Source organism: Otolemur garnettii, unplaced genomic scaffold (genome assembly GCF_000181295.1).
Source record: "Otolemur garnettii isolate 467f Iridium unplaced genomic scaffold, OtoGar3 scaffold00142, whole genome shotgun sequence".
Taxonomy (NCBI): Eukaryota; Metazoa; Chordata; class Mammalia; order Primates; family Galagidae; genus Otolemur; species Otolemur garnettii.
Window position 1 is genome coordinate 2935888 of NW_003852537.1, and position 10119 is coordinate 2946006.

The 10119-nt window shown below is 44.8% G+C and overlaps 1 pseudogene; it reads left to right on the forward strand.

Annotated features, from left to right (window-relative positions):
* Positions 1-1092: 1092 nt before the first annotated feature.
* On the forward strand, positions 1093-3269 carry LOC100944766 (annotated as a pseudogene).
* The last annotated feature ends 6850 nt before the right edge of the window (positions 3270-10119 follow it).

Here is a 10119-nt window from a genome sequence, read left to right on the forward strand (position 1 = left end):
GAGCCCAGCGGCCCTCTTGTACAAAGCATCGCAGAAAGGACTGATAACATTTTCCTTTTGCCTTTGTCACAGAGGCGTGGGATATACTCCCTGTCTCTCTCCTTTCTCAATCTATAACACATGAATTGCTTCACCAACAACAAAGGATAAAACAAAGAAAAATTGTCCATAGGCTTTTCTGTGTTTCATTCCCATCCCTGTTCACCAGCACATGCATTTGTACTTGGGGTCAGCACAGATGAAAGTTTGGATTATGCTTGTTTTGCTTTAAACGATATCATGGACATTTTTTTTATTTTTTTGAGACAGAGCCTCAAGCTGTCCCCCTGGGCAGAGTGCCGTGGCATCACAGCTCACAGCAACCTCCAACTCCTGGGCTCAAGCGAGTCTCCTGCCTCCACCTCCCAAGCAGCTGGGACCACAGGCGCCCGCCACAACGCCTGGCCATTTTTTGGTTGCAGCCGTCATTGTTGTTTGGCGGGTCCGGGCTGGGGATTCGAACCTGCCACCCTAGGTGTACGTGGCTGGCGCCCTAGCCAGTTGAGCTATAGGCGCCGAGCCTATCATGGACATTTTTAATGTGTTGCTACAGTCTTTGTGGTTGTTATTTTGTGTGCATGAGGTTTTTATTTTTAACAGCTGTATAACACCCACCTGGTGTTATATGTTATGTACCATAATTTATTTTGCATTTTCCTACACGGGGATGTGTGGCCTATTTTTAGTCTTCCACATCTTTAAGTAGTGGCATGGCCAGCTGAACGCTTGACTCATCCAGGTTTTGTCCTCAAGTCTCAACCTGAAAGCACATATAGTGAAAATAACATGGAGTCTGTCAGGCTAGGGCAGACATGATGCAGCTGGTCTGGTCAGTTTTGATCCTGCCTGACCTTCACCCCCTATTTCCCATTCTAACTGTTCTGTAAATTTAGCTCCCATCCTAAAGATGTCTATCTTATGTAGTTTAGGTGGATTGATTTAGGAAATTAACTTTTAAATTAGAATGTTTATTGTTTATGAGTCATGGGTTCTGCTGATTATTGTTTAAGATAAGGGTTAACATGGTCTTCACTTTGAACTTAAACGTATAAAATGTTGGAAATGGAAGATCTGAATAGCCTTGGAGAGGCTATTCTCACTGTTCTTCAGAATCCTGGCCTTCTGACAAAGTTTGATGGACCTTTCTCTGGTTCTGCATATTGGCTGACAATGACAGGCCCCTGGACCTTCTTTGGTAACAAAACTAGCATGGGAATGTGCACACTGGCCATGTCCCAGAAGATCGTCAAGAACGCTGTGAGCTAGCGAAGGAGCTCAAACGTCTAAGATTGAGGGAAGACTAGAGCCCTTAGGGATTCTCCAAAAGGCAAGAAAAAGGAGTAGATGCTTCTGTTCCTTCCACAGCTGTGCTTACAGAATGCAGGCATAATTTTCGCGTGAAGAAGTGCAAGTTTGAGGGGCTCTAAGAATAGCCTCAAGCTCAATAATTTGCCAGCAGGACCCAGAAAATTCAACAAAGGCATTAGATTCACAGGGATGGTTTATTACAGGGAAAGGATGCAGATATAACTCAGCTTAGGGATTCAGCATGGGGCAGAGTCCAGGAGGGTTCCAGTGTTCCCCTCCCTGTGGACTGATGAGCAGCACTAATGATTCCGGGCAGCAATGTATGAAACATGAGTGAAGTATCACCAACCAGGGAAGTTCACACCTGCCTGGATGTCTACGTTTTCCTTTAATGGAGCTTTAGCCTCATAGGTTGACCACCCACATGGTAGACTTAGACTCCTGCTCCTCAAGAGGGTGAGCTGATGCCACGTGTCTCAAAGCCCCTCCCCTAAATCACACTGTTAAGCTCTCTGGTTTGGTCTGAGGATCTTAAGCAAATGAAGAAATCCTTATCAGGCAGGACAGTCCAAGGGCAAGGACCTGAGGGCAAAGGCCAGACCCCTCTTTGGACAAGATAAAATACTTCATGGCAGGCTTCCAGTCCTAGCGGGGCCAGTTTAGGACAGTGTACTACAGACCTCCACATCTTGGACAATGGGATTCAGCAGAAAATGAGTCCTCCATCCTCTTTTTATCTGTAAGTCACTCTCTCAACTGCTCTTCCACCACCCACTGTCCATATCTCTACCTTACTGCTCAATCTGGACTTTGGGGAACCTCCTCCCAAAAAGGCATTAGAAGGAAATGCCAAGCACTGAAATTTTGTCAAGAAGCTGTAGCTCTTGGAATGGAGAGGCTTTCTGAATAAAAACAACCAGCCCCCTAGCAAAACACCTAAATGACACTCAGAACCTCCAAAGAAAGGAGAAACTCTTAGGGAGGATGGCACTTGGAAGGTTCCAACCTTCCGCAAAAGGAAGAAGACAGCTGCCTCCAGTAGTAGGTCAGAACAGCCTGGGACAAAAAAGCTGCAGTGTCTTGGCTGACCCCTGCCCCTTCAAAGAAAGCTGATGTAGCTAACATAGACTTGCTGGGGGAGTTCCAGAGTGCCCTTCCAAAGATCAAGAGCCCCCCATCCAGCTCCTAGAAGAAGGGGCCTCAGAAGAAATCCTCTCAGAAGAACCGTCCTCAGAAAAATGCTCAACAAAACTCCACTCAAGCTCATTCAGAGAATAAATGCTTTGGAACATCGAACATCCCAGAAGTTGCCAAAAAAGATGGTGGCAATTGACTGTGAGATGGTGGGCACAGGACCCAAAGGTCACGTTAGTTCCTTAGCTTGATGTAGCATTGTCAGCTGCACTGGAGATGTACTTTATGATGAGTACATCCTTCCCCCCGCCACATTGTGGACTACCGGACTAGATGGAGTGGTATCTGGAAACAACACGTGGTGAATGCCACACCCTTCAAGATTGCTCAAGGCCAGATCTTGAAGATACTCACAGGGAAGACAGTGGTGGGGCATGCCATTCACAACGACTTGAAAGCTCTTCATTACTTTCACCCCAAGTCCCTCACACGTCCCATACCCCCCTTCTCAACCAGAAGGCGGACTGCTCAGAGAATGCCACCATATCTCTGAAGAGTCTCACCAAGAAGGTGCTGAGCCAGGATATCCAGGTTGGGAAAAGCAGATTTCCTCTATGGAAGATGCCCAGACCACCATGGAGCTGTACAAATTGGTTGACGTTGAGTGGGAACGGTACCTGGCCCAGAATCCCCCAAAGACTAGCAGCAGTAGGGACGCTGGTGATGTGGGCAGGCAGAGGCAGCAGCCAGGAGAAACAGGGCTGTGGACTAACGGACAGCTCTACTAGCTCCACATCTTTGGAAGCTGGAATTGTTGGGGAGAGAGAAGCTCTACTCTAGCTTATATCCATTGAAATTTCACCTCAGCTGTTGTGTCCTGTGTCTGGGTAAATGTCCCACGGAAGTCGGCACCTCCACATCAGGACCAGCCCTATCCTGTTTACCTCCTAAATGGTGCTAACTGTGGGTCCCAGGGTGCTTGGTGCCAATCAAGCTTCTTGACTTTCAAGAGCAAGGTTCCCAAACTGCCTTATCATGAGGGCGGCCATGTGTCTCATTTTATGCCTTTTATTCTTGAGTAATTAACAGAACACTCTTTCATTCTCAAAAGTATCCTGGTTGGTTAATAAATTGTATGGTCATCTTAACCCAGATGAGAGTACAGGCCTTCTCATCCTCTATTTTGGAGGTGTGATTATAAATCTTTCCAAGAGGCAAATTGATCTTCTCACATTTTATTGGTGGAAATGGGGGTATTCTTTGAAACAGCATTTCTACTTTTCATGAAAGAGATCACCAGACAAGTATGCAAAGCTGTGTGATTTGTGCACTGAAGTTGTATTTTTTTCATTTCAGATTAATGTGATGGTGTAAGTGATTTGGATATGATGTTTGCATTTGTTAGGTAAAGTCCCTGTTGTAGTTATGTCCCGCACCCAGGAGGTGTATCACATACCCTTACATCATGCCTATTAAGTGGGAGCGCACCGATCCTCCACCCCCTCCCCCAACTGAAGTTGTATTTGAAATAAATATTGAAATAAAGGAAACGGCTCAGCGCCTGTGGCTCAAGTGGCTAAAGCACCAGCCACATACACCTAAGGTGGTGGGTTCAAATCCAGCCTGGGGCCCGCCAAACAACAATGATGGATGTAACAAAAAAAATTAGCCAGGCATTGTGGCGGGCGCCTGTGGTCCCAGCTACTTGGGAGGCTGAGGCAGGAGACTCGCTTGAGCCTAGGAGTTGGAGGTTGCTGTGAGCTGTGATGCCACAGCACTCTACCCAGGGCAAAAAATGAGAATCTCTCAAAAAAAAAAAAGAAAAGAAAAGAAAAGAAAAAAATAAAAAAAAGAAATAAAGGAAACAACAGATATTGAAAGGCTACAGAACAAAAGATGAAACATTATTCCAAGGCACAAGATGAAAAGAAAACGGAGCCCTGGGTTGTACAATTAAAATGGCATTATTCCACCTGGGTGCAGGCAGGGTAAGATTTCCAACTGGGCCAGGAAGAAATCCACATATGAGTAATGGCGAACGGGGGTTTTAAAGGTCAGGAAAGTGGGGTCAGAACATTCCCTTCCCTGGGTTGGACATCTGGTGTAAGGGTGGGAGTTGGCCCATTTACCTTTCCCAGGTGGGACATCTGGTGGGTTAGGGTAGGTGATTGACCCATTCTCCTTTCTTAGGTGGGACATCAGGTGGGAGAGGGTAGAGGGTTGATTCTTTTAGGCGGGCCCACCCTATTTGGGTGGGGTTTGACCTTATCAGATATGTTCATTAACAGGGGTTTGTTATACAAATCATTGGTCAGAATTATGTGGAATCTGCAGATCAAACAAATGGCTTTAAGGCATGATCAACCTTGCTCAAAATAAGAACTAGAAATTAAAACCAGAAGGAAAGAGTTTTAGATGTAGTTTGGCAAAGAAAAAAGGTAGCGCATTATCACTTAGGGTGTGGGGAAATCCTGTGTACTTGATAGGACAGTCAGCCACAGCAGGGTTGATGCTGTTTGAAGGACAATTTGGGAATATCTTTCCATACCCAAAATGCATACATCCTTTAACATGTCTGGTCCATTTCTGAGAATTTATGCCATCAGCATACTCTAACACCAAAGACCTAAATAAAATATACTGCAACTTTGTTAGTAACGGTGAAGGCTGGTTAAATATATTCTGTGGCACCCATAAATTGGAATTCTATGCAGCTCTTCATTCTCTGGACAAATATACTCAAGCATCTACTGTAGCCAAGCATCATATTTGGGGGTGGGAACTTAAAGTTCCTTCTCTCACAGTGCTAAGATTCCATCTAGTTGGAGAAGACAAAAATGGTCTAAATTTTTGTAATAGTCAAGCCATGAAATGTGCTAAGAAGAAACAGTTAAACGGAGTAGGGGACAAAAAGCACTGGAGTTCTGTGTGTGCTGTTCTATGGGTCAAGGAAGGTGTCCTGGATGACATCTATGGGGAGAGCCAGGAGAGTGAGAGAGTAAGCCCTACGGAGATCTGGGAGGAGTTCCAGGCAGGGGGAACAGCATATGTGAATGCTGTGAGGTGGGGGTGTTCTTGGTGCACTGAAGGAAGAACAAAGCAGTCCAAGTGGTTTGAGGAGTGAGTGAGGAGGTCAGAGAGGTATTGGAGGTGGAAGACCCCCAAGGTCTGAGTCAGGTTAGCATCTCACCACTGGAAGGCATTGATCTGATGTAAGCCTTCCATTAAAAAAAATATTGAGCCATAATTCACATATGATGCAATCTACCCATTTAAAATGAACAATTCAGTGGTTTCTAGTATGTTACATTAGTAATTTTTTAAAATTGTGGCAAACTATACATAACACAAAATCTGCCACTTTAGCCATTTTTAAGTGCACGATGCAGTGGTATCCATTACATTCACAGTATTATTCAACCATCACCATTATTTATTCCTAAAACTTTTTTCATCACCCCAGACAGAAATTCTGTACCCATTAAACAATAACTTCCTAACCTGTCTCCACTCCAGCCCTTGGTAACCTCCAATCTACTCTGGGTCTCTGTGAATTTACCTGTTCTAGATATTTCATGTAAGTGGAATCACTCAATATTTGTCCTTTCATATCTGGCTTGTTTCACTAAACATAACATTTTCAAGATTCAGCCACATGCAGCATGAATCAGAACTTCATTCCAAGTGAGTACCCAGATGTTGAGTAGGAGGCGTGCACAGTTGCCTTCTTCTCAGCCCCTCACCCCCTGGGAGAAGGTGGTCTGCAGGATCATTATAGTCAAGATTGTGTAGCACATGGAAATGAGCCTACAGAACACTGATGGGGGGGAGTGCAGGCTGAGAAGGAGGCAGGATTGACAACGGGGAAAGCTGAGCTGCCGTGTGTTCTCCACGAAGTCCTCAGTTGACTTCACAAGGAGCACTGTAACTACCAGGGCCCTTCAGAGTTGGCTTGAGTTGAGGCAGGGGGCTGCCCTTTTTGTTGGTCAGTCATTGAGGCCAGGTGTCTTGGGAAGAGAGCACACCTTTGTGCAGCCTGAGGACTCTCTTCAGCCAAGTCAACATCTATAGAGTATCCATGGCTGAGAGCCGTCTACCAAACTCCCTCAGTAGTGAGAGGGAGTTGATCCTTCACTCCTGAAGGGATCTGGGGGCCCATCTAGTGGTTCCTGCAATGGGGATGGAGCAGCACTCCTTGGGATTATGGGTAATCTGGGGCCGGGTAGTCTTCCTGGGACACCATCTGTCAGGCAGTCCTGCCTCTTTCCATCTCTGTCCTTTCCTCCGGGGAAACCTGGGGTTTGAGTCTGGGAATGGACTCAAGGAACAGAGTGGCAGAAGTCACCCAACCTGGGTCTGCCCTTGGACAAGGAAGGAGTCCCCTCCCCACCAAGCAGAACCATTAGACAGGAGAAAGATGGCTTTGCAGCCAGCAGCCCAGACTCTCGGGCAAGACAGTTCCCTTAATCTGAGATTCAGTCAGTTTCCTTGACCATCTAACACTGATAAAGGCTTGTGTTCGGACAAATCATGGTACTTGGGGCCCAGTGCCTGACACACAGAAGGTCTTCATGAATGGGGCTGTTGCTATGGTTGTACTTAGGGGCACATCCTTTCCCTGTAGAGATGATGATAGGAGTGTGGTCATAGGACAGTTTGACATCACTCTTAGAGATGGGTTTGAATCAGTGGGGAATTTCTTAAGGGAGACAGATGCTTCCCATCTGCTGTGGGTTGAACTGTGTCTCCTAAAGAGCTATGCTTAAGTCCTAACCCCCAACACTTGTGAGTGCAATCATAAATAGAAGTAGGGTCTCTGTAGATATCAGTAAGATGTAAATTAAAATGAAGTCATACTGGATTAGGCTGGACCCGAAATCCAATGACTGAAGTCCTCATAAAAAGAAAAGAGACACAGACACAAGCAGAGGGAAGATGACCTTTTGAAAATGAAGGCAGAGGTTGGAGTAATGTTGGAGCTATGAGCTAAGCGTTGCTGGGAGCTTGCAGAGTTAGGAAGAGGCAAGGAAGGGCCCTTCCCTAGAGACTTCAGAAGGAGTGTGGCTCTGAGGACATCTTGGTTTCAGCCTTCTAGCCTTTAGAATTGTGAGAGAATTTTCTGTTGTTTTAAGCCATCCAGTTTGTGATCCTTTGTTACAGCAGCCTTAAGACAGGAACATACCATCAAATTACAACACCATCCCTAAGAGGGCTCAGAGCTTCACTGGCCAGTGGAAAAAGGAAATCAGGGCCTTCTAAGGGCTGATGCTCCTTGAGGGCAGTGTCTTGCAGGTGTAGAGGCTGCTTCATTCCAATTTTGTCTCCCAAACACATTCAGATCATACTAAGTTTATTTGTAAATCTGGCAGCCCCTCCTCTCTCTGCCTGTGTGAGAGCTGCAGTTTTTCTAGCAACAATAGATGACAATGAAAATGTAATCATTGAAACTACTCTCAAAATAAGTAGGTTCTGCTCCAACTGATTCTATCACAAATTACAAATCAAAAAGTGCTTTTAGGAAAAAAATGTTTTTAACATTATTTAAACTGTTCCAGAGTATTAAGAAGGAAAATTTTATAATGACAGCCTAATGCTTACACTAAAACCTAGTGATAATAGCTTCCAAGATAGAAGCCTATAGAGCAATCTCACTTTTAAATAACAATGCAAAATTTTAAAATAAAATTTTTAAGAATTTAGCATTCCACTAAAAAGGTACCTTCTCAGAATGCAAGGTTGGCTCAATGTCTAAAAAACATTAACATAGTGCATCAATTTGAAAGATCAAAAAGAGAGCCTAATAATCATCTTAACAGATGCCAAAGTTCAACTTCTACTCCTATAAAAACTCCTAGCAAACTAGAATGAGATGAATTCTTCCCTAACATAACTGTGTACCTGTATGTGAAGCATCATGTTTAATGGAGAAACATTAGAAACATCATTATGTTAAAAGCAAGAATAAAAGATGAGAATTTCTACTCAGATTATTTAATCTTGTTCAATAAATATTAACTAAGGCAAGTAAATAAGAGAAAGAAATAAATGTTTGAGGCCAGGCACAGTGGCTCATGACTGTAATCCAGGCATTCTGGGAGGGTGAGGTAGGTGGATTGCTCTAGCTCAAGAGTTCGAGACCAGCCTGAGCAAGAGTGAGACTCCATGTCTACCAAAAATAGAAAACTAGCTGGGCATTGTGGCACATGTCTGTAGTGGCAGCTACTTGGGTGGCTAAGGCAAGAAGATCTTTTGTGCTCAGGAGTTTGAGGTTGCTGTGAGCTAAGGATGGCACCATGGAACTCTAACAAGGGCAATAAAGTGACAAAAAATAAAAGAAAAGAAAAAGAAAGAAGTGCTTGAAATATAACTATTTGCATATAGAACAATTACATATCTAGGATGTTGAAATGAAAATATGTGTGTTAGATAGATTTCATTTAGACATGAGTAACACTGCAGTTAGAGACAAGTTCAATGTTAATGAATCAACAAATATATATTAAAGAAGATGTCTTAACATAGAAACACACATAAAACAAGATCATATGAATGAAAATATGTGACTAAAGAGTCTCAAGAGTACCTAACCCTATGTTTCCCCCAAGAGCCATGGATCAGTATTAGATAATTTGGTGTTTGTAGTGAGTTTATAGAACAGCATGATGGTGAATAGAGACTAACTATAACTAGCAAGAATGTCAGAGAAGATCACATGAAGGGGAATTTTGGGGAAGAGGACAGAGCCTAGCCTCGTACAGAAGGAGGAGCCTACAAAGGAATCATGGAAGGCAGCTCAAGTGAGGTGGCAGCCACTGCGCCAACCAAGCAAAGAGAGCTTTCCTGCTTCTCTTTTACCAAAAGGACAGATGAGAAAAGGACTAATGTGCCCCATGGATCCATGACCAGAGTGGAGAGATGGGGAAGAGAGAGATGGTTCAACAGAGAGGCAGATGGGAGGCAATGAGGCCAGAGGCATCTTTGAGGATGTTTGGCTGCCAAAGGAGAAGGGAGAAAGAAGAGAGTGACCGGAGCATGGAAGAGTCCTGGAAGGGTTTTGAGTGTTTTGTTCTGTTTCTAATGAGACAAGACTGTTGAAAAACATATGGGTGCCACAGTGGATGGGAAGAGATGGTAAGAGGGATGCAGGAGGGGTCCAAGTCATGGGTGGGGAGCAGGCCTGGGCAAGGAAGGGAGGAAGGCAAGGGCAGGTGAGTGTGTTTGGAGGAGGGGAGTTGGGCTTCCACTCACAGTCTTCCAGGACCCTGTGAGTTAGAAGTGAAGCCACCAGCTGAAGGAGGGGGAAGGGAAGGGACAGGGATCAGAGGCTCAGGAAGAGAATAGGGATTTCAAATAGTTATCAAAGAGTGTGGTTGCCCCTTGCAGATGGCCATGGTCAACTCACAGCAGACCCTCTGAGTCCTGTGATTCTCCGGCTCTCCTGGCCCCATCCCTTCCCCCAAATTTTCACCTCAGACAGAGCGAATTATTTTTCCTCTTGAAATCTACCTATTTCGGGCAGTGCCTGTGGCTCAGTGGGTAGGGCGCTGGCCCCATATAACAAGGGTGGTAGGTTCGAACCCAGCCCTGGCCAGCTTAAAAAAAAAAAGAAAGAAATCTACCTCTGTCAGATCAATTGGA